Raw genomic sequence first — 25118 nt, 5'->3', positions numbered from 1 at the left:
TATGCCTATGCTACGATACCTACCACATGCCTTATCATGCCTCCCATATTGCCATGTAAAACCTCTAACACACCTTGTCCTAGCAAACCGTTGTTTGGCTATGTTACTGCTTTGCTCAGCCCCTCTTATAGCGTTGTTAGTTGTAGGTGAAGATTGGAGTTTGTTCCTTGTTGGAACATGTTTATTGTTGGGATATCATTATTATACCTCGTTTACCTTAATGCATCTATATACTTGGTAAAGGGTGGAAGGCTCGGCCTTATGCATGGTGTTTTGTTCCACTCTTGCCGCCCTAGTTTCCGTCATACGGTGTTATGTTCCTTGATTTTGCGTTCCTTACGCGGTTGGGTTATAATGGGAACCACTTGACAGTTCGCCTTGAATAAAACTCCTCCAGCAAGGCCCAACCTTGGTTTTACCATTTGCCACCTAGCCTCTTTTTTCTTGGGTTCCCGCGGACTCAAGGGTCATCTTTATTTTAAACCCCCCCGGGCCAGTGCTTCTTTGAATGTTGGTCCAAACTAGAGCCCCTTGCAGCGCCACCTTGGGGAAACTCGAGGGTTGGTTTTAGTTGTACGGATTGCTTATCCGGTGTGCCCTGAGAACGAGATACGAGCGACTCCTATTGGGATTTGTCGGCACATCGGGCGGCTTTGCTGGACTTGTTTTACCATTGCTGAGATGTCTTGTAACCGGGATTCCGAGTCTGATCGGGCTGTCTTGGGAGAAGGAATATCCTTCGTTGACCGTGAGAGCTTGTGATGGGCTAAGTTGGGACACCCCTGCAGGGATTTGAACTTTCGAAAGCCGTGCCCGCGGTTATGGGCTGATGGGAATTTGTTAATGTCCGGTTGTAGAAAACTTGAAGCTTAACTTAATTAAAATGGATCAATAGCGTGTGTAGCCGTGATGGTCTCTTTTCGGCGGAGTCCGGGAAGAGAACACGGTCTCGAGTTATGCTTGAACGTAAGTAGTCTTGGATCACTTCTTGATCGTAGTTTCTCGACCATGCCTTGCCTTCTCTTCTCGCTCTCATTTGCGTATGTTAGCCACCATATATGCTAGTGCTTGCTGCAGCTCCACCTCATACATGTTCCCTACCTATAAGCTTAAATAGTCTTGATCGCGAGGGTGTGAGATTGCTGAGTCCCCGTGACTCATAGTTTACATCCAAAACCAGATGCAGGGACCGATGATACCGTTCCAGGAGATGCGACTGAGCTCAAGTGGGAGTTCGATGAGGACTCAGGAGGATACTACGTTTCCTTTCTAGACGATCAGTAGGGGAGCCCAGTTGGGGCGAACGGGGACATTATGCATTTGGGGTTGTCTTTATTTTGGTTCCATAGTCGGACCTTGTTTGTATCTGGATGATTGTAATGATATATTTATGCTATTTTGTGATGTGGCGAGTGTAAGCCAACTATGTACTTCTTTCCTTATTCAGTACATGGTATGTGTAAAGATTACCCCTCTTGCGACATTGCCGACAATGCGGTTATGCCTCTAAGTCGTGCTCCGACACGTGGGAGATATAGCTGCATCGTGGGTGTTACATATGTTGTCCAGTGATCCACTCCTGGATTACTTTGGTACCTCCCCGCTAAACTAATAGGAAGGCATACATCAGGTCTGGTACACAACATTGCATACATGATAGAGCCTATGGCTGAAGCATAGGGAACATCTTTCATTTTCGCTCTATCTTCTGTAGTGGTCGGGCATTGAGTCTGAGTCAACATCACACCTTGTAACACAGCCAAAAACCCTTTCTTTGCTTGATACATTTTGAACTTCTACAAAACTTTATCAAGGTATTTGCTTTGTGGAAGTCCAATTAAGTGTCTTGATCTATCTCTATAGATCTTGATACCCAATATATAAGCAGCTTCACCGAGGTATTTTGTTGAAAAACACTTATTCAAGTATCCTTGTGTGCTATCCAGAAATTCTATATCATTTCGAATCAACAATATGTCATCCACATATAATATTAGAAATGCTACAGAGCTCCCACTCACTTTCTTGTAAATATAGGCTTCTCCAAAAGTCTGTATAAAACCATATGCTTTGATCACACTATCAAAATGTTTATTCCAACTCTAAGATGCTTGCACCAGTCCATAGATGGATCACTGGAGCTTGCACACTTTGTTAGCATGCTTTGGATCGATAAAACCTTCAAGTTGCATCATATACAAATCTTCTTCCAGAAATCCATTCAGGAATGCAGTCTTTACACCCATTTGCCAAATTTCATAATCATAAAATGCGACAATTGCTAACATCATTCGGACGGACTTAAACATCGCTACGGGTGAGAAGGTCTCATCGTAGTCAACTCCTTGAACTTGTCAAAAACTTTTCACAACAAGTCGAGCTTTGTAGACAGTAGCATTACCGTCAGCGTCAGTCTTCTTGAAGATTCATTTACTCTCAATGGCTTGCCGATCATCGGGCAAGTCAACCAAAGTCCACACTTTGTTCTCATACATGGATCCCATCTCAGATTTCATCGCCTCAAGCCATTTTAGCGGAATCTGGTCTAATCATTGCTTCCTCATAGTTTGTACGTTCATCATGGTCAAGTAACATGACTTCCAGAACAGGATTACCGTAACACTCTGGTGCGGATCTTACTCTGGTTGATCTACGAGGTTCGGTAGTAACTTGATCTGAAGTTACATGATCTTCATCATTAGCTTCTTCACTAATTGGTGTAGGAGTCACAGGAACAGATTTCTGTGATGAACTACGATCCAATAATGGAGCAGGTACAGTTACCTCATCAAGTTCTACTTTCCTCCCACTCACTTCTTTCGAGAGAAACTCCTTCTCTAGAAAGGATTCATTCTTAGCAACGAATGTTTTGCCTTCGGATCTGTGATATAAGGTGTACCCAACAATCTCCTTTGGGTATCCTATGAAGACACATTTCTCCGATTTGGGTTCGAGCTTATTAGGTTGAAGCTTTTTCACATAAGCATCGCAGCCCCAAACTTTAAGAAACGACAACTTTGGTTTCTTGCCAAACCACAGTTCATAAGGCGCCGTCTCAGCGGATTTAGATGGTGCCATATTTAATGTGAATGCAGCCGTTTCTAAAGCATAACCCCAAAACGATAGCGGTAAATCAGTAAGGGACATCATAGATCGCACCATATCTAGTAAAGTATGACTACGACGTTCGGACACACCATTACGCTGTGGTGTTCCGGATGGCGTGAGTGGCGAAACTATTCTGCATTGTTTCAAATGAAGACCAAACTCATAACTCAAATATTCTCCTCCACAACTAGATTGTAGAAACTATATTTTCTTGTTACGATGATTTTCCACTTCACTCTGAAATTCTTTGAACTTTTCATATGTTTTAGACTTATGTTTCATCAAGTAGATATACCCGTATCTGCTCAAATCATCTGTGAAGGTGAGAAAATACCGATACCCGCTGCGATCCTCAACATTCATCGCACCACATACATCAGTATGTATGATTTCCAACAAATCTGTTGCTCGCTCCATAGTTTCGGCGAACGGCGTTTTAGTCATCTTGCCCATGAGGCTTGGTTCGCAAGTACCAAGTGATTCATAGTCAAGTGATTCCAAAAGTCCATCAGAATGGAGTTTCTTCATGCGCTTTACACCAATATGACCTAAACGACAGTGCCACAAATAAGTTGCACTATCATTATCAACTCTGCATCTTTTGGCTTCAATGTTATGAATATGTGTATCATTACTATCGAGATTCATGAAAAATAGACCACTCTTCAAGGGTGCATGACCAAAAAAGATATTACTCATATAAATAGAACAACCATTATTCTCATATTTAAATGAATAATTGTCTCGCATCAAACAAGATCCAGATATAATGTTCATGCTCAACGCTAGCACCAAATAACAATTATTTAGGTCTAATGTTAATCCCAAAGGTAGATGTAGAGGTAGCGTCCCGACCGCGATCATGTCGACTTTGGAACCATTTCCCACGCGCATCGTCACCTCATCCTTAGCCAATCTTCGCTTAATACATAGACCCTGTTTCGAGTTGCAAATGTTAGCAACTAAACCAATATCAAATAGCCAGGCACTACTGTGAGCACTAGTAAGGTACACGTCAATAACATGTATATCACATATACCTTTTTTACCTTTCCATCCTTCTTATCCGCCAAATACTTGGGGCAGTGTAACACCCACAATGCGGCTATATCTCACATGTGTCGGGGCACGACTTAGAGGCATAGCCTCATGTTAGGCATGTCGCAAGAGGGGGAATCTTCACACAATCTCATGTACTGAATAAGAAAGGGATAAAGAGTTGGCTTACAATCGCCACTTCACACAAATACATGTTAAACATACATCATCCAGAATACAATCATGGTCCGACTACGGAACCAAAATAAAAGAAGACAACCCCAAATGCTAGATCCCCAATCGTCCCAACTGGGCACCACTACTGATCAACGGGAAACGAAACAACAGAACGAACAAGATCTTCATCGATCGAGCTCCCACTTGAGCTCGGTTGCGTCACCCGTACTGGTATCATCGGCACCTGAAACTGTTTGGAAGTATCTGTGAGTCACGAAGACACAACAATCTCACACCCGTGAGATCAAGACTATTTAAGCTTATGGGTAGGGAAAGGTAGTGAGGTGGAGCTGCAGCAAGCACTAAGCATATATGGTGGCTAACTTACGCAAAAAGAGTGAGAAGAGAAGGAACACAATGGTCAAGAAGCTAGAAGTGATCAAGAAGTGATCCTGAAACTACTTACGTTCAAACATAACACAAGAACTGTGTTCACTTCCCGGACCCCGCCGAGAAGAGACCATCATGGCTACACACGCTGTTGATTCATTTTAATTAAGTTAAGTGTCAAGTTCTCTACAACCGGATATTAACAAATTGCCATCTGCCGATAACCGCGGGCACGGCTTTCGAAAGTTCAAAACCCTTGAGGGGTGTCCCAACTTAGCCCATCACAAGCTCTCACGGTCAACGAAGGATATTCCTTCTCCCAGGAAGACCCGATCAGTCTCGGAATCCCGGTTACAAGACATTTCGACAATGGTAAAACAAGACCAGCAAGACCGCCCGATGCGCCGACATCCCGATAGGAGCTGCACATATCTCGTTCTCAGGGCAACACTGGATGAGCAATCCGTATAACTAAAACCAGCCCTCAAGTTTCCCAGAGGTGGCGCTGCAAGGAGCTCTAGTTCGGACCAACACTTAGACAAGCACTGGACCTGGGGGGTTAAAATAAAGATAACCCTTGAGTCTGCAGAACCCAAGGGAAGGTATATGGTGGTAGGTAGGCAAATGGTAAAACCAAGGTTGGGCCTTGATGGAGGATTTTTATTCAAAGCAAACTGTCAAGGGGTTCCCATAACACCCAACCGCGTAAGTAACACAAAATCAAGGAACATAACACCGGTATGACGGAAACTAGGGCGACAAGAGTGGAACAAAACACCAGGCATAAGGCCGAGCCTTCCACCCTTTACCAAGTATATAGATGCATTAAAGTAATCAACATATAATAATGATATCCCAACAATATCCATGTTCCAACAAGGAACAAACTCCAATCTTCACCTGCAACTAGCAACGCTATAAGAGGGGCTGAGCAAAGGCGGTAACATAGCCAAACAACGGTTTGCTAGGAAAGCTGGGTCAGAGGCTTAACATTCCAATATGGGAGGAATGTTATAGAAAGTGGTAGGTATCACAGCATAGCAATAGAGCGAGCAACTAGCAAGCAAAGATAGAAGTGATTTCAAGGGTATGGTCATCTTGCCTGCAAAGTTCTTAGAGTTGACGAAAGCTTGATCCTCGTTAGCGTACTCAATGGGTTCCTCCATCACATACTCGTCTCCCGGCTCTACCCAAGGCAAGAACACAAACAAAGGACCAACAATCAATCGTAGTGCAATGCACAAACAACATGATGCAAAACATGGCAAGATATACGAGATGTGATATGCAATGCGTATGCGTGCTCTGGAAGGAAAAGATTGATCAAGGAATCAACTAGGCAAACCAAGTGTGCCTCTAGAAAGATGAGATGATTTCGGTCGAAATCGATATAAAGATCATCAGAATCGGATGCACGGTTTGCAAATGGCAAGCAAAATAAGGAAGGCACAATTCTGCGATTAACAACACGATGCCATCTAGAATGCAACAAGAAACTAAGCTACTGCACTCCAACATAACAACAAAGCACATGGCAGTGATCTACTCAAGATGCTTGACAAAACATGAACACTGAGCTATGGCTGAATCACACAAGAGCAGGTTCAAACAAGCATGGCAAAAGTGCAAAAGATATCAGCATCACAGACTTAGTGAAAATACTAACATGCCAGGAATTAACATCAGGAAGCAATGATTAGAGCAAGCAAACGACATGCTACAGGAACAGATCAAAGCAATACAAATCATGGCATGGATCTACTAAAAGCATAGAGCAAAAGTCCCTTATTGACTATGAGCCAAAAAGGCACAGAAGATATGATGGTACCCATGTAAACATAGAAACTTTTGTTAACAGATTAAGACTTAGCAGAAAACAGAGCATGGCATAAACAGAATTATGAAGGCATCTTTGCGAGCACGATTCACTCACCACAAGGCATTGCATAACAAAACAAGCATAGCAACAGCAATATGGCATGTTCATGAAGGTAACCATGGCAATAGCAAGTTCATAGCATGCATGGTTCAGTAACAACAACCATGGCAAAATTGATTAACAGGTAAACAATCTACCAGGAACATTTTATAGCAAAAGTAGAGCAAGATTAAGACATTCTAGGGTACTCCATAATTTCAAACAAGGGCATGGATGGATAGAGCACAACCATATGTTCAAAACACCCTTACTGAAGCAACTCAAAACAAGCATAGATCTCACTGTAGCATCATGGTTACATGGCATAAAAATAATAGTAGGACAATGACTTAGCAAAATCCTAAGTCCCTGAAATCAGCAATATCACGAAGGCTACTTTGCATGCTTGTGCTAGTCACCACATTGATAAAAAAATGCATGGCAAGAACCCCTGTAAATATGGCATGGCATAAATCAAAACACATGTAGAGCTCATGCCCATATGCAACACACAACAAATGTGACAAAAATGACAAATCCTCATACTCTGATAAGTAACAGCACCTAACAATTTATAGCAACTTGCATCAATGATTAGGGCATGAAGATGAACTCAAACAAGCATGCCATAATGGAATGAAATGAAGAGCATATCACAGCGAACATTTTGATATATCATATGCATGAAACGAACTACGGTCATGGAGATATGATGAGTTGAACAGGGGCACAAAATATCAGGGATTCGAGACTTAGCAGTTTCGGAAAAAATGATGAGCGTGAAATAGTAAAAATCGCACCGGGCGTAACTTAGGCAGGGAGCTCACCATGTGCTCGGCCCATCTGGAAAGAGGCAAGGCGGACCGGTGGATATGGGCCGGAGAGGCGCTTTGGCCCACGAGGCCAGCGGGAGGCCCGGTCGTCCTCCTCCTCGATCCCGATCGAGACCTGGGAAGCAGGGGCGGCGGTGGCCGATGGTGGCGCCGGCGATGATGCAGGAACGGCGGGGAGGCGCTGGGCGCTGGGGAACGTTCGGATCCGGTCGCTCCCGACCCCTTTCGGCCGGATCCGGCGGCAGATCGTGACGTGGCGGCGGTGAGGGAGCTCCGGCGGAGGTAGCTCCCATGGCGGCGGCAAAGGACCTGGGTCAGCGACGGAGGAAGGAGGAGTTCCGGCGGGGCGCTGCTCCGGCGAGGTCGCAGGAGGTGGCGGAGGCTGGCGACGGAGGAGCGGTGTGCGGCGTCGGAGCACGCGTGGGAGGGCGCGGCCACGAGGTGCGGACGACAGCGGCACAGAAGCCTAGGTGAAGTCCGGCGAGACCGGGGCGGCATCCGGCGATGCGCCGGCGAGGATGGGGCTCCCTTAGGCCCGGCGCGGCCCAGGGCGAGTCGGATCTGGGCATGGCGGGCCCATGCGGTGGAGACGGCGGCGTGGGCGATGTGGCGATGCGGGATTGGCCCGGGACGGCGGCACGGACATGTACGGCGCGGGAAGATCTATCCGGCGGCGCGAGGTGGAAGGAGGTTAGGGTTTCATACGCGAATTTTCGGAGGGAGACACATATTTATAGGTAGGAGGAGGTAGGAGTGTCCAAATGGAGTGTAGTTTTCTCCCATACGACCGTGATCCAACAATGGAGGACATGGGAGTGGTTCGGATGGGTTATTGGTCCGTTTGCTGGGGTGTTGGGCTGCAACACACAAGAGGCCTTTGCGGTTCCCCGGTTAACCATTGGAGTATCAAACGGACTCCAAATGGCACGAAATTTTACAGGCGGTCTACCGATGGTGTACCAAGGGCCACATGGCAAATCTCGGTCCATTTCGAGAACGTTCAACACCCGCTCACGGAAAGAGACAAGAGGGGCACACCGGGGCACATAGGAGTGTCGGATTAAGAAACGGACAACGGGGAAAATGCTCGGATGCATGAGACAAACACGTATGCAAATGCGATGCACATGATGAGATGATATGAAATGCATGACAAGAACAAATACAAAACGAAGACAAACCCCAACCACGAAGGAAAATCGTATCGCATCTCCGGAAAAGGCAAAGGTCGGAGTTACGAATATGGGAAGTTGTATCCGGGGTGTTACAGGTAGTTCCGCTTCTAGTGACTAGTCCCTTTGCAGTAGAAGCACTAAGTCTCAGGCTTAGGTCCATACTTGGATTTCTTCTGTTGAGCAGCAACTGGCTTGCTGTTCTTCTTGATGTTCCCCTTCTTCCCTTTACCCTTTTTCTTGAAACTGGTGGTCTTTGTTGACCATCAACACTTGATGCTCCTTCTTGATTTCTAGCTCCGCAGCCTTTAGCATTGTGAAGAGCTCGGGAATCGTCTTATCCATCCATTGCATATTATAGTTTATCACAAAGCTCTTGTATCTTGGTGGCAGTGATTGAAGAACTCTGTCAATGACACTATCATCAGGAAGATTAACTCCCAGTTGAGTCAAGTGGCTGTGGTACTCAGACATTCTGAGTATATGTTCACTGACAGAACTATTCTCCTCCAACTTGCAGTTGTAGAACTGATTGGAGACTTCATATCTCTCAATCCGGGCATTTGCTTGTAATATTAACTTGAACTCCTGGAACATCTCATATGCTCCATGACGTTTAAAATGTAGTTGAAGTCCCGGTTCTAAGCCGTAAAGCATGGCACACTGAACTATCTAGTAGTCATCAGCTTCGCTCTGCCAGATGTTCATAACATCTGGCGTTGCTCCTGCAGCGGTTTTGGCACCTAGCGGTGCTTCCAGGGCATAATTCTTCTGTGCAACAATGAGTATAATCCTCAAGTTACGGACCCGTTCCGTGTAATTGCCACCATCATCTTTCAACTTTGCTTTCTCTAGGAACGCATTAAAATTCAACGGAACACCAGCACAGGCCATCTATCTACAACAACATAGACATGCAAAATACTATCATGTACTAAGTTCATGATAAATTAAAGTTCAATTAATCATATTACTTAAGAACTCCCACTTAGACAGACATCCCTCTAATCATCTAAGTGATCACGTGATCCATATCAACTAAACCATGTCCGATCATCACGTGAGATGGAGTAGTTTTCAATGGTGAACATCATTATGTTGATCATATCTACTATATGATTCACGCTCGACCTTTCGGTCTCAGTGTTCCGAGGCCATATCTGCATATGCTAGGCTCGTCAAGTTTAACCCGAGTATTCTGCGTGTGCAAAACTGGTTTTGCACCCGTTGTATATGAACGTAGAGCTTATCACACCCGATCATCACATGGTGTCTCCGCACGACGAACTTTCGCAATGGTGCATACTTAAGGAGAACACTTATACCTTGAAATTTAGTGAGAGAACATCTTATAATGCTATCGTCGATCTAAGCAAAATAATATGCATAAAAGATAAACATCGCATGCAATCAATATAAGTGATATGATATGGCCATCATCATCTTGTGCCTTTGATCTTCATCTGCAAAGCACCGTCATGATCACCATCGTCACCGGCTTGACACCTTGATCTCCATCGAAGCATGGTTGGCGTCACGCCAACTATTGCCTCCACGACTATTGCTACCGCTTAGTGATAAAGTAAAGCAATTACATGGCAATTGCATTTCATACAATAAAGCGACAACCATATGGCACCTGCCAGTTGCCGATAACTGTGTTACAAAACATGATCATCTCATACAATAAAATTTAGCATCATGTCTTGACCATATCACATCACAACATGACCTGCAAAACCAAGTTAGACATCCTCTACTTTGTTGTTGCAAGTTTTACGTGGCTGCTACGGGCTGAGCAAGAACCGTTCTTACCTACGCATCAAAAACCACAACACTGTATAGTGATTGCTTTTTGATCTTTAGAAAGAACCTTGTTCATTGAATCCGATTCAACTAAAGATGGAGAAACAGACACCCACTAGCCACCTGTGTGCGAAGCATGTCGGTAGAACCAGTCTCGCGTAAGCGTACGCGTAATGTCGGTCTGGGCCGCTTCATCCAACAATGCCGTTGAATCAAGAATAAACTAGTGACGGCAAGCAATATGTATATACCCACTCCCACAACTCCTTTGTGTTCAACTCGTGCATATAACATCTACGCATAAACCTGGCTCGGATGCCACTGTTGGGGAATGTAGTAATTTCAAAAAATTTGCTATGCACACGCAAGATCATGGTGATGCATAGCAACGAGAGGGGAGAGTTTCGTCCACATACCCTCGTAGACCATAAGCGGAAGCGTTATGAGAACGCGGTTGATGTAGTCGTACGTCTTCACGATCCGACCGATCCATGTACCGAACGTACGGCTCCTCCGAGTTCAACACATGTTCAGCTCGGTGACGTCCCACGAACTCCGATCCAGCAGAGCTTCGAGGGAGAGTTATGTAAGCATGATGGCGTGATGACCATGATGATGATGCTACTAACGCAGGGCTTCGCCTAAGCACCGCTACGATATGATAGAGGTGGATTATGGTGGAGGGGGTACCGCGCACGACTAAAAGATCAATTGATCAACTTGTGTGTCTTGGGGTGCCCCCTTGCCCCCGTATATAAAGGAGCAAGGGGGGAGGCCGGCCGGCCCTAGAAGGGTGCGCCAGGAAGAGGAGTCCTCCTCCTAGTGGGAGTAGGACTCCCCTTTCCTAGTCCCACTAGGAGGGGGAAGGAAGGAGTGGGAGAGGGGAAAGGCAAGGGGGGCGCCACCCCCCTTCCTTGTCCTATTCAAACTCAAGGGGAGGGTGATGAGGACATCAATACCATTGTTACACCCACAGCCCCTACTGTTACATATACTGGACCAATTACTAGAGCTCGCACACGCCAATTAAATTACCAGGTACTTTCGTTTCTTGGTAATGATTCTAATGTTCATGAGATTATGATGCTGCCTAAATTGGATACATTTGTTTTGCTTACAAATGAAGGGCCTAGCTTGGAGAAGGATGAACATTGGAGCAAGAACATGCATGGGGTTGATGGCATGCTCAAGGGGATCAAGAACGGAGTTACAAGTGATGATTTCAGGACTTTGAAGCCGCCATAAGGAGTGCATGAAGCCTTGGACAAAATATACAAGATGCCACTTCATAATATTCGTCCATAGGCTATTCTAGGTGCTGCGTCACCTTATTAATGGGCCAGGCCCATGTAATTTCGAAATACTTAAGTATAGGCTATTTTTAGAGTCCGTATGTGTGGGGAAACAAGAGTTAGGGTTGGTTTCGGACCCCACCCTCAAGGGTCACGAAATTCCCCCCTCTTCCTCCATATATACAGCCCTTAGGGCGTCGTTTAGACTTTGGGTTTTGTTTAGATTAAAAGTTCGCCATAGCTGCAACTTCGCGTACTTCGTTTATGTCCAACGACCAGACCAAGACGTCACAGAACCCCACCTTGATCAATAAAGCTTTCATCTTATATTCGCAATATCCCGATTGCAATCTCAGTTTCTTGCTTGTTCTTCGTTTGCTCGCAGGAAACAGACCCTCGTGGTCAGGTTGATCGTGCTCCGGCGTGGTCAATAACCCTCGGAAGTTGGTTTAGCGATTGCTAAGGCGTGACGTCTCGCACGATCGTAGTCGAATCATCAAGGTCGACTCCCACAGAAAACGATAGCCACCATCTCATCGAAACATAGGGACACCTTATCCTCTATCAAGTGGTATCACATTTCCAGGTTGCTCGGTGAGATTTTACAGTTTTTCATAGATTAGATCGAGTCTGTTCTTCATACCTACAGTCCACGAAAAAGCCAGAAAAAAATTAGGGTTAGTTCATCATATCCGAACCAATCTGAGCCTTTGCATAATCTTTTTAGGGTTTTTGCTTTGTTGAATTTGCGGTTGCATCGTCTTGTCAAGTTGCTGGTCTTAGAGTCTAGTCTTTTAGAGTTTCGAGTTCTGGTCATAAGTTGTCACGCCGCCGCCGCACCATCATCATCGCCCATCTATCACTTTTGCTTATCCGCCACCGCTCTGAATCCATATCCATATACCAGCACCAATCCGTATCCATATACCACCACCAATCTGTATCCATATACCACCACCGCTACCATATACCACCACCGCTGCCATATACCACAACCATATATCCACCACCAATCCGAGTTCTTCTCATATTAGGTTTGTTCTTGAGATCAATCTAAATTCCGATTCGTGTTTCCTTGCCTGCGTAGGTCTCGGAAAAAAAAGAGTCTGGAGACCCCCGCGCAGTTTTTAGGCCAAAATTTTCACGGGCAAATTTTTTTCCCTATCCCATTTCTAGGCTTTTCTGACTCTTTTGAGCCACATGCCATCATAGTGATTTTTTGTCGCACTTTTTCGTCGTCACTGCCCTGATTTCCGAAAAAAGTGAAAAAAAATTCCATGCCCATCCTATCAGTTTGACGAGGGAAGAGTTTTGAGACACTCGCCATTATAGTGATTTTTCGCAAAAAAAAGAGGAGCGCAAAAAAAAGGAGCGCAACAAATAAAGAGTGAAAAAAAGAGTTCCAGAGTGTGCTTTTCCCTTATTTACGTGCAGCGCCGTGATTTTGTTAGTGTTCTAGGCTCGCGTCTCTAGCACGGTCTAGCCTAGGACCAACACAGTACCGTCGTTGAGCGTTTATTCAACTTTGCATCTCTGAATTGATTATTGCTGACCCTTTTTGCTACCATACTATAAGCCTTCCCAGCTCCACATACATCTACGTTGTGCGTTTGACTCTCCCTGGCAATCGCTCTATCCAAGCTGTTGAGAGTTTTGACTACAACGGTTGCCGATCACCGCCTGCTGCTGGGTAAGAACCGGTAAGAATTTGAGATTTGCTTGACGAATTTGTGACACCCGCCACCACCACCACTTGTTAGTAGTATGTAGGATCATATTCTTGTGTGTTTCTATTGCTGCTAACCATGCCAGGATCACAAGCCGACGAGACTGACTGGGAGAACTTGACGAACAAGGAGCTTCATGATACGTTTCAGCAAATGATGAGTGGACAGGTGCACGATGTGATAAACAGATTTGAAGAGGCCATGGAGAAGATAGATGGCATGGAGAAGACGTTTGAAACAACGCTCGATAACAAGTTTGCTGAATTGCTTTCGCGTTTTCCACCACCACCTCCGGCTGCTCCTGCTGCACCTCTGCAACAACAGCAACAACATCGACTACCTCCACGTCGGGAAACAGCCCCCCGCCGAGAGAGCCGTGTCCCTCTTCAGTCGGGCCAAACTGCTGGTGCTGCTGTTGATACTTCTGTGGCTCCTACTGCTGATGTGGAGGAGGATGATTATGTGGGAGATTATGAGGATGAGGTTGATCAAAATCAGAACTACGTGCCACCACTAGCACAACAACCACCAGGTCGTCCACATGCAAGTAATGGCAATGGTAGGGCTCACCCTCAAGTACGAGATCATGACCATCTCCCTAAACTAAAATTGAATATTCCACCATTTGAGGGTAGATATGTTCCTGATATATATATATATTACTTGGGAGTTAGAAACTGAACAACGATTTACATGTTTACAATATCCCGAGGAGAGACGTGTTCCTGCTGCTGTTTGTGCATTCACTAGTTTCGCATGTGTTTGGTGGTCTGAGCATTGTAGATTATATCCTATTCCGGCTACTTGGGCTGCTTTGAAAACTGCTATGCGTACTCGTTGGGTTCCACCATATTATCAACGTGAATTACTTCAAAAATTGCAGCGCTTAAGACAGGGAAAAAATTCTGTAGAAGAATATTATCAGGAATTACAAACTGGCATGATTAGATGTGGTATTGTTGAGGAGAATGAAGCTATGCTTGCACGTTTTATGGGTGGATTAAATAGAGAGATTCAGACGATTCTAGAGTATAAGGAGTATACTAATATCACTCGTTTATTCCATCTTGCTTGTAAAGCTGAACGTGAAGTGCAGGATCGACAGGCATTGGCGCGGACTAACTTTTCTGCAGGTCGACCTTCATCATGGACACCACGTGCATCATCTACTTCCACACGTTCTGCTACACCGGCCCTCCGTCGGCTGCCACCTCCAACCGTGATACAATAAAGCAGGCACAATCACCACTATCTGCCAAGAGCACACCTTCTGGGCCTGCAAAGAGCTCTTCTTCATCCATGGCATCAACAGGGCAAACACATGATATTATTTGTCGACGTTGCAAGGGTGGAGGTCATTATGCGAGAGAATGCCCATCTAAGCGTGTGATGATTGTTACTGAGGATGGTGGGTATGAGTCCGCTAGTGACTATGATGAGGAGACCTTGGCTCTTATTACACGTGAAGAACACGGTGGAGACGATTCTGATCATGAGACGCAATACATGGCTCCTGAAGATGCTGACAGGTATGAATGTTTAGTTGCTCAACGTGTTTTGAGTGTGCAGGTTACACAAGCTGAGCAAAATCAGAGGCATAATTTGTTCCATACAAAGGGAGTTGTGAAGGAACGTTCTGTTCGCGTGATCATAGATGGAGGGAGCTGCAATAACTTGGCTAGCATGGAGATGGTGGAGAAGCTATCTCTCACCACAAGACCACATCCACATCCTTACTACATCCAATGGTTCAACAACAGCGGCAAGGTTAAGGTAACACGTACTGTTCGTGTGCATTTTAGTATCTCTACATATGCTGATTATGTTGATTGTGATGTGGTACCTATGCAAGCATGTTCCTTATTACTTGGTAGACCATGGCAATTTGATAAAAATTCTGTACACCATGGTAGAAACAATCAGTATACTCTTGTTCATAACGATAAAAATATTACTTTGCTTCCTATGACTCCTGATTCCATTTTGAAAGATGATATTAATAGAGCTAATAAAGCAAAACAGGAGACAAATAAGAGTGAAAATCAGATTGTGGCAAAAGAATTTGAGCACCAAATGAAGCCTAATAATAAACCATCTACTGTTGTTTCTGAAATTAAATTGAAAAGTGCATGTTTACTTGCCACCAAATCTGATATTGATGAGCTAGATTTTAGCAAATCTGTTTGCTATGCTTTTGTGTGCAAAGAGGCATTATTTTCATTCGAGGACGTGCCTTCCTCTTTGCCCCCTGCTGTCACTAACATTTTGCAGGAGTTCGCTGACGTCTTTCCACAAGACGTGCCACCGGGATTACCACCTATTCGAGGGATTGAGCATCAAATTGACTTAATTCCCAGTGCTTCGCTACCCAACCGTGCACCATACCGTACCAATCCAGAGGAGACGAAGGAGATTATGCGTCAAGTACAAGAACTGCTCGACAAAGGTTATATACGCGAATCCCTTAGTCCTTGTGCTGTTCCTATCATTTTAGTGCCGAAAAAGGATGTATGTCACGTATGTGCGTTGATTGTGGAGGCATTAATAATATTACTATTCGTTATCGTCATCCTATTCCTAGGCTAGATGATATGCTTGATGAATTGAGTGGCTCTACAATATTCTCCGAAGTTGATTTGCGTAGTGGATACCATCAAATTCGTATGAAATTGGGTGATGAATGGAAAACAGCATTTAAAACTAAGTTTGGATTATATGAGTGGTTAGTCATGCCTTTTGGGTTAACTAATGCACCTAGTACTTTCATGAGGTTAATGAACGAAGTTTTACGTGCTTTCATTGGACGATTTGTGGTAGTTTACATTGATGACATATTGATTTATAGCAAATCTTTGGAGGAACATTTGGAACATTTACGTGCTGTTTTTATTGCTCTACGTGATGCACGTTTGTTTGGAAACCTTGGAAAGTGCACCTTTTGCACCGACCGAGTATCTTTTCTTGGCTATGTTGTTACTCCACAGGGAATTGAAGTTGATAAAGCCAAGATTGAAGCTATTGAGAGTTGGCCACAACCCAAAACGGTCACACAAGTGAGTAGTGTCCTTGGCCTCGCTGGTTTCTATAGGCGTTTTGTGAGAGATTTCAGCACCATTGCTGCACCTCTCAACGAGCTTACAAAGAAGGATGTGCCTTTTGTTTGGGGTACCGCACAGGAAGAAGCCTTCACGGTATTGAAAGATAAGTTGACACATGCTCCTTTACTCCAACTTCCTAATTTCAATAAGACTTTTGAGCTTGAATGTGATGCTAGTGGAATTGGATTAGGAGGTGTGTTATTACAAGATGGAAAACCTGTTGCATACTTTTCTGAAAAATTGAGTGGGCCTAGTCTGAACTATTCTACTTATGATAAAGAATTATATGCTCTTGTTCGGACCTTAGAAACATGGCAACATTATTTATGGCCCAAGGAATTTGTTATACATTCTGATCATGAATCTTTGAAACACATTAAAAGTCAAGCAAAACTGAACCATAGACATGCTAAATGGGTTGAATTCATTGAGACTTTCCCTTATGTCATTAAACACAAGAAGGGTAAAGAAAATGTTATTGCTGATGCCTTTGCTCGTCGTTATACTATGCTTTCACAACTTGACTTTAAAATATTTGGTTTGGAGACCATCAAAGATCAATATGTTCACGATGCTGAATTTAAAGATGTATTACAGAATTCTAAGGAAGGGAGAACTTGGAACAAGTTCGTTCTTAACGATGGATTTGTGTTTCGTGCTAACAAGCTATGCATTCCAGCTAGCTCCGTTCGTCTTTTGTTGTTGCAGGAGGCGCATGGAGGAGGATTAATGGGACACTTTGGTGTCAAGAAGATGGAGGATATACTTGCTACACATTTCTTTTGGCCAAAGATGAGACAGGATGTTGAGCGTTTTGTTGCTCGCTGCACTACATGTCAAAGAGCTAAGTCACGACTCCATCCTCATGGTTTATATATGCCTTTGCCTGTACCTAGTGTTCCTTGGGAGGATATATCTATGGACTTTGTTTTAGGTTTACCTCGAACAAAGAAGGGGAGGGATAGCATATTTGTTGTCGTGGATAGGTTCTCGAAAATGGCACACTTTATACCATGTCAAAAAAGCGATGATGCTGTTAATGTTGCTGATTTGTTCTTTCGTGAAATTATTCGCTTACATGGTGTGCCAAATACTATTGTTTCAGCTCGTGATACTAAATTTCTTAGCCACTTTTGGAGATGTTTATGGGCTAAGTTGGGGACTAAGCTGCTTTTTAGTACTACTTGTCACCCCCAAACTGATGGACAAACTGAAGTAGTCAATAGAACATTGTCTACTATGCTTAGGGCTGTTTTGAAGAATAAAAAGAAAATGTGGGAAGAATGCTAGCCTCATATTGAATTTGCTTATAATCGTTCATTGCATTCTACTACTAAGATGTGCCCTTTTGAAATTGTGTATGGTTTCCTACCTTGTGCACCTATTGATTTGTTACCTCTTCCATCTTCATAGAAGGTTAATTTTGATGCTAAAGAACATTCTGAATTGATTTTAAAAATGCATGAGTTTACTAAGGAAAACATTGAGCGTATAAATGCTAAATATAAACTTGCTGGAGATAAGGGTAGAAAACATGTTGTGTTTGTGCCTGTAGATCTTGTTTGGTTACATTTGCGTAAAGATAGATTTCTTAATCTGCGCAAATCAAAGCTAATGCCACGTGCTGATGGTCCTTTTAAGGTGTTAGAGAAAATAAATGATAATGCATATAAACTTGAGCTACCTGTAGATTTTGGGGTTAGTCCCACTTTTAACATTGCAGATTTGAAGCCTTATTTGGGTGAGGAAGATGCGCTTCCGTCGAGGACGACTTCATTTCAAGAAGGGGAGGATGATGAGGACATCAATACCATTGTTACACCCACAGCCCCTACTGTTACATATACTGGACCAATTACTAGAGCTCGCGCACGCCAATTAAATTACCAGGTACTTTCGTTTCTTGGTAATGATTCTAATGTTCATGAGATTATGATGCTGCCTAAATTGGATACATTTGTTTTGCTTACAAATGAAGGGCCTGGCTTGGAGAAGGATGAACATTGGAGCAAGAACACGCATAGAGTTGATGGCATGCACAAGGTGATCAAGAACGGAGTTACAAGTGATGATTTCAGGACGTTGAAGCCGCCATAAGGAGTGCATGAAGCCTTGGACGAAATATACAAGATGCCACTTCATAATATTCGTCCATAGGCTATTCTAGGTGCTGCGTCACCTTATTAATGCGCCAGGCCCATGTAATTTCGAAATACTTAAGTATAGGCTATTTTTAGAGTCCGTATGTGTGGGGAAACAAGAGTTAGGGTTGGTTTCGGACCCCACCCTCAAGGGCCACGAAATTCTCCCCTCTTCCTCCATATATACAGCCCTTAGGGCGTTGTTTAGACTTTGGGTTTTGTTTAGATTAAAAGTTCGCCATAGCTGCAACTTCGCGTACTTCATTTGTGTCCAACGACCAGACCAAGACGTCACAGAACCCCACCTTGATCAATAAAGCTTTCATCTTATATTCGCAATATCCCGATTGCAATCTCAGTTTCTTGCTTGTTCTTCGTTTGCTCGCAGGAAACATACCCTCGTGGTCAGGTTGATCGTGCTCCGGAGTGGTCAATAACCCTGGGAAGTTGGTTTAGCGATTGCTAAGGCGCGACGTCTCGCACGATCATAGTCGGATCGTCAAGGTCGACTCCCACAGAAAACGATAGCCACCATCTCAACGAAACATCGGGACACCTTAGCCTCTATCAGAGGGCGCACGGCGCTGCCCTGGCTGGCCCCTCTCTCTCTCCACTAGGGCCCAACAAGGCCCATTAACCCCTGGGGGGTTCCGGTAACCCCGCCGGCGCTCCAGTAAAATCTCGATTTCACCCAGAACTAGTCCGATGTCCAAATATAGGCTTCCAATATATCAATCTTTATGTCTCGACCATTTCGAGACTCCTTGTCATGTCCGTGATCATATCCGGGATTCCAAACTACCTTCGGTACATCAAAACACATAAACTCATATTATCGATCGTCACCGAACTTTAAGCGTGCGGACCCTATGCGTTCGAGAACTATGTAGACATGACTGAGACTCATGTCCGACCAGTAACCAATAGCAGAACCTGGATGCTCATATTGGTTCCTACATATTCTACAAAGATCTTTATCGGTCAAACCGCATAACAACATACGTTGTTCCCTTTGTCGTTGGTATGTTACTTGCCCGAGATTCGAGCGTCAGTATCTCAAGACGTAGTTCAATCTCATTACCGGAAAGACTCTTTACTCGCTCCATAATGCTACATCCCATAACTAACTCATTACCTACATTGCTTGCAAGGCTTATTGTGATGTGCATTGTCGAGAGGGCCTAGAGATACCTATCCGACAATCGGAGTGACAAATCCTAATCTCTATCTATGCCAACTCAACAAGCACCATCAGAGACACCTATAGAACACCTTTATAATCACCTAGTTACATTGTGACGTTTGGTAGCACACAAAGTGTTCCTCCGGCACTCGGGAGTTGCTTAATCTCATATTCATAGGAACATGTATAAGTCATGAAGAAAGCAATAGCAAGAAACTAAACGATCATCATGCTAAGCTAACAGATGGGTCAAGTCAATCACATCATTCTCTAATGATGTGATCGCGTTAATCAAATGACAACTCATGTCTATGGTTTGGAAACATAACCATCATCGATTCAACGAGCTAGTCAAGTAGAGGAAAACTAGTGACACTCTGTTTGTCTATGTATTCACACTTGTACTAAGTTTCCGGTTAATACAATTCTAGCATCAATAATAAACATTTATCATGGTATAATGAAATATAGATAACAACTTTATTATTGCCTATAGGGCATATTACCTTCAAAGGTAACCAAGTGGATGAGCAAAGCTCTCACACAAAATGAGCCAATCATTTGCTAACCCTAGAATGATGGAGGAGGAGGAGTATATATAGTCTAGGTAGGCGAAGGGGTACATGGGCCTCGGCCCTACACTATGCGCATACAGGGGAGGCCGGATGTCTGGGCGTCGGGCCGGATGTTCGGGCGTTCGTGAGGGGCCGGATGTCCGGCCTGGCGAGGCTGGCTTTGACGCTCTCTGGATGGAGGGTGCCGGATTTCTAGGATTCTGGCCGGATATCCAGGCTAGGAGGGATATCCGGGCTGGGGCCGGATTCCGGGGCATGTATGTGCTTGGCGGTGGGGAAGCTGCTGTAGTGGATGTATCCAGTGGCCGGATGTCCGGGACATGGAGCTGCCTTCTTCTCCTTTTGGCGTTCCTCTTCATCCATGGACTTGGCGGCTTGTCCGTCTTCATGTGCATCTCTGGGAGGGTCCTCTTGGTAACTAATCATCCACAACATCTCATACTTAAGTAGCAGCCATGTCTCGAGTGGATCATATGTAATATCACTAAGGAAAGAAGTCACCTCGGTCTCGAGGGCTTTAGCTCTAGCTCGTGTCATAGGTCCTCTTGGCACTTCGTGAGACGATGGTAGGTCCATGGGGATGACCGTAGGATGTTCCGCATCAGCTCGAATCCTATGACATTCAATTCAAATTGATTTACAAGCATGCATTTGCGGGAAAGAGCATCCGCCACAACATTTTCCTTACACTTGATATACTTGAACAAATAAGGAAATGACTCAATAAACTCATTCCATTTGGCATGTCGCTTACTCAATTTTGTTTGACCCTTAGGATATGTATGGATGAAAAATTCATGAGGGAAAAGATAATGTTCCCACGTATGCAAGACTCTCACTAAAGCATATAACTCCTTGTCATAAATGGTGTAGTTAAGTTGTGCTCCAGAAAGTTTCTCACTAAAGTATGCGATTGGGAACTTCTCTTGCACTAACACGTCACCAATGCCATTACCACTAGCACCGCACTGCACTTCAAAAGTTTTATCAAAGTTGGGTAATACAAGTAATGGGGCATGCATAAGCACATTTTTAAGCTCACGGAATGCGGTATCTTCGGAAGGTCCCCAAACAAATGATGCATTCTATCATGGGAAACCACGACCACCTATGGGACCAGGGGTCCCTTGCTGGTTTGGCAGGGGGGCTGTCATGTTGCACAAAGAGGAGAAGAGTGTGGGGCTGCATGGCAGAGATCACATGGGCGATTTTACCCAGGTTCGGGCCGCCGTGAGGCATAAAACCCTACTCCTCCTTTTGTGGATTGATGGTGGAAGAAATGAGGTGAGCGTAGTACACCTGCCTAGCAGGGTCGCCTAGGGGCGACAGTGACTACTCGCGTATGAATGTGTGGGGATTCAACCTTCTAACCCTTTCTACGGTTGCCATAGGCCTCCTTTTATAGGTTAAGGGGTCACCACAATGGCAAAGTAGTCATTATGCACTGATAAGAAAGCAAACAGTGCTATCATACCTAACTCTGTAGGCTGACACGATGCATTAAATGCACCGCTCGACATCACATCGTTGCTTTATCGAAAAGCCTTGCCGAGCTATCTTGCCAGCTTCACACCTGCTCACTTGACACGTCACGGGACGGGTGTTGCTTTTAGGCCTCTCTTGTAGATAGAAGCCGCCATGTGGCGAATGGCCGCCACTTAGTCACTTTTCGGCTTGACACCACATCAATTGATGATGTGGGTCATGCGGGAGTAGTTGGGCGAGGTGGTTTTGCCTTCGCAAGTCCCGGCAGGCCCCGCCGGGATGTCTAGGACACTCTCTTCCGAGTGTGACCCCGCCCTTGCTGAGCTCGCCTGCCCGACAAGGGAGGCTTTCCTCCTGGTGGTGTCTTGCTTCTCTGGCTTGATCTTGGTGCTCTTGATCTACATGTCGGTTATTCGAAGATCTTGGTTCCTTGTATTCTGGTGTGGCCTTAGCTCATCCGTGCACTAGTCAGGGGAATATATATACCCCTGTCTGTTTTCCCTGACATAAGCCCCCGGGCCTAAGCCACACGTGTTGGTGCGGCACGTTGGGTTAGGCCCCAAACAGTGCATGGACACGTGGCAGGAGAGGGCTGCGCATGCCGGTTTGCCATGACGACTGGTCAATCCAAGATCCACTTTGCGCAATTACTGCGTGTTGTGGGGTCGTGGGGCTATTCCAGTTAAGGTAAAACGGTAACTTTATAAAGCGTCGCGCCTCCATTCCACACTCCCCCTTAAAAACAAGGAAAAAGCGGAGCGGCACGGCTTACATGTTGCTTGCTTCACCCCCATCATCTTCCTCCGCAAGCCAAATGACGGTTCCCCCTCGCACTCTCCCATCCACTGCCGCCCTTCCCACCGAACCCTTTCTCCATCCGCACCGCCACCGCGGAAATGGGGAAAAAGCCCACAAAGAATGGAAAGCAAACTGCCGCGGCGAAGGAAGTAGCCACCGAGGGGAGCAAGAGGGCGGCAGAGCTGAACAAGAAACGGAAGGGAGACGTCCTCTTCCTTCCGTCAACCCTGAGCGGCCTAGTTTTCCAAGAGAGGTATGGGTATCTATGGGGGAGACCTGTTCCGAAAGGGCACAGAGAGCCCAATGTTTTGGCGGAGGGCAAGGAAGATCCGCCAGACTCGTATCGGTTCTTCTGTGCTTACTTTATATGTAGCCTCTGTCCTCCCTTCTCTAAATTCTTTGAGGCGACCATGGCCATCTATTGATTCCACCTCCTTGACTTCACGCCGAATGCCATGGCGACCATGGACATTTTTCCACACTTGTGTGACAATTTTGTCAGAGTCAACCCCAATGTGGATTTGTTCCGGCATTTCTTTGTCCCGCGGGTGGAGAACAAGGGACATTGTTCTGGGAACATTAGCTGGATGCCGCTGGTGGCGAGGAGGGTTTGGGATTACATCCCTGGCAAGAAGCATGAGAGGTGGGATGAATGGAGAGGGGATTGGTGTTGGATTCAGGATAAGGATGCCCCTCACTTCTGCGAGGCGCAGGCGGAATGCGTCGAGCGCAACAAGGAATGGAGCGCTCATGGCCTCACTGAAGACAGGTTGCACCCGGCAATTAACATGATTACCTAATTGAAGGCTGGCGAGCTTACCATTGAGCATGTGGGGGCCGATTTTCTTTTCCGTCGCGTCTCACCGTTGCAGGAGAGATACGGGCCGGCTTGGTTATATGGTGATGCCGCAGATAGGATGAGGGTGCTCCCATGATTGGCCAACAACTTGTCGCTTTATGGCCACGCCTGGCTGTGCAATCAATTGTTCGGCCGCTTCGAGCTGTTCAAGCTCCCGGAAACCGTCATCCCTCCGAACATCAGTTCAGCCCGGGACAAGATACTGAAATGGATGCTGAACTGCAATGCTCAAGGGGTGGCAGGTGATTAGTGACTGCCCACCCTTGATGAAGAGGTCCAGTGGTCGAGCACCCTGGTGGAGAAGGCCACCAAGTTCGAGACCGAGATGTACAAACGCACCTCCTTTGTGGAGGTGGCGTATATTTTGAGGATAAGTCTTCCCATCTCGCGGAGATAGCAAAGGACACGAAGGCCGGAAAGGGCAAGGGGAAAGCTGAGGACGAGAGTTCTTCCCACGGCGGCAGCGAGGCACAAACCACGGAAGGGGCTGCAGGGGAAGAGCCTGTCGGGGACAACCTTGCCGAGCTTGATGCCTTCGCCATGGTAGCGACGAAGCTTCAGGAGGAGGAGGATATCGGCGTGGTGCTGGAGCTTGAGGAAGAGTGGCCTGTGGCTGGGTCTCAAGCCCCCGAGCCGGTTTTGGACTAGCGCCACGCCGGGCGCTGATGCTGTCGGGGAGTGTTGCCCTTCCGCCTCCAAAGAGAGGAAGGGAGCCCTCGTCGCCCATGGAGTTCAACTTGGACTCCATGCTCATTGAAGAGGAGTAAGAAGGACATTTCCTTTCGTAAATGGCTTCGCTGTACTTAAATTACCCTTGCTGACTAACCTCTTGTTCTGCTGTTGCCGACAGGGAATTGGAGGAGGACATGGAAACCCTCATCCACCGTTCCTGGGAGATGCTCTGGCTCGTTGGATCACCAAGGGCGACGGGTAGCCCGGCCTTTGCGGAGAGCAACATGGGGAATCCCGTGCCGAGCCCCCAGTACAGCCCTCCGCCCAGCAATGGGGGCTCGGTCCTTTCTGCCGAAGGTGGTGGTGAGACGATGCGGGGTGAGCCCCTTCTAGAGGAGCATCTCTCCCCCACCACCTGAGCCGAAGAACCCCTGACAGAGCCCTTCGCGAATAAAGCTATGTAGGAGGCTGCCGTAACTGTCGTGGCAGGGGGTGAAGCACATGGCCCGACAACTGACGCTGCCGAGGAAACCGAGGTCCCTGCCCGGCAGACTTCTTCAGGTACTCTATTTATGCCCTCTTTTTATTTTCTCACTCTGATCACTTCTCCTCATTTCCCCATGACCTGAAACTTGTGTCTCTTCGCTGTTTTCTTGTCCCTTATCCATAGACCCCTGGGCCGAAGAGCTAGAACTACTGGAGGTGGTAGCCGACATAGGAAGGGTTGATGCAGACGAGGCCATTGAGATTGCTTCCATAGAGGGACAGGATCTCGCTGCCGAGAATGCCCAGGATTCCCTGGCAGTGGTGGAACACTCGTCGGAGGACGCCCAGAGGAAGAAGTGA

The sequence above is a fragment of the Triticum aestivum genome, chromosome 7A (genome assembly GCF_018294505.1).
Source record: "Triticum aestivum cultivar Chinese Spring chromosome 7A, IWGSC CS RefSeq v2.1, whole genome shotgun sequence".
NCBI classification, from domain to species: domain Eukaryota; kingdom Viridiplantae; phylum Streptophyta; class Magnoliopsida; order Poales; family Poaceae; genus Triticum; species Triticum aestivum.
Note: the sequence above shows the minus strand (reverse complement) of the source record.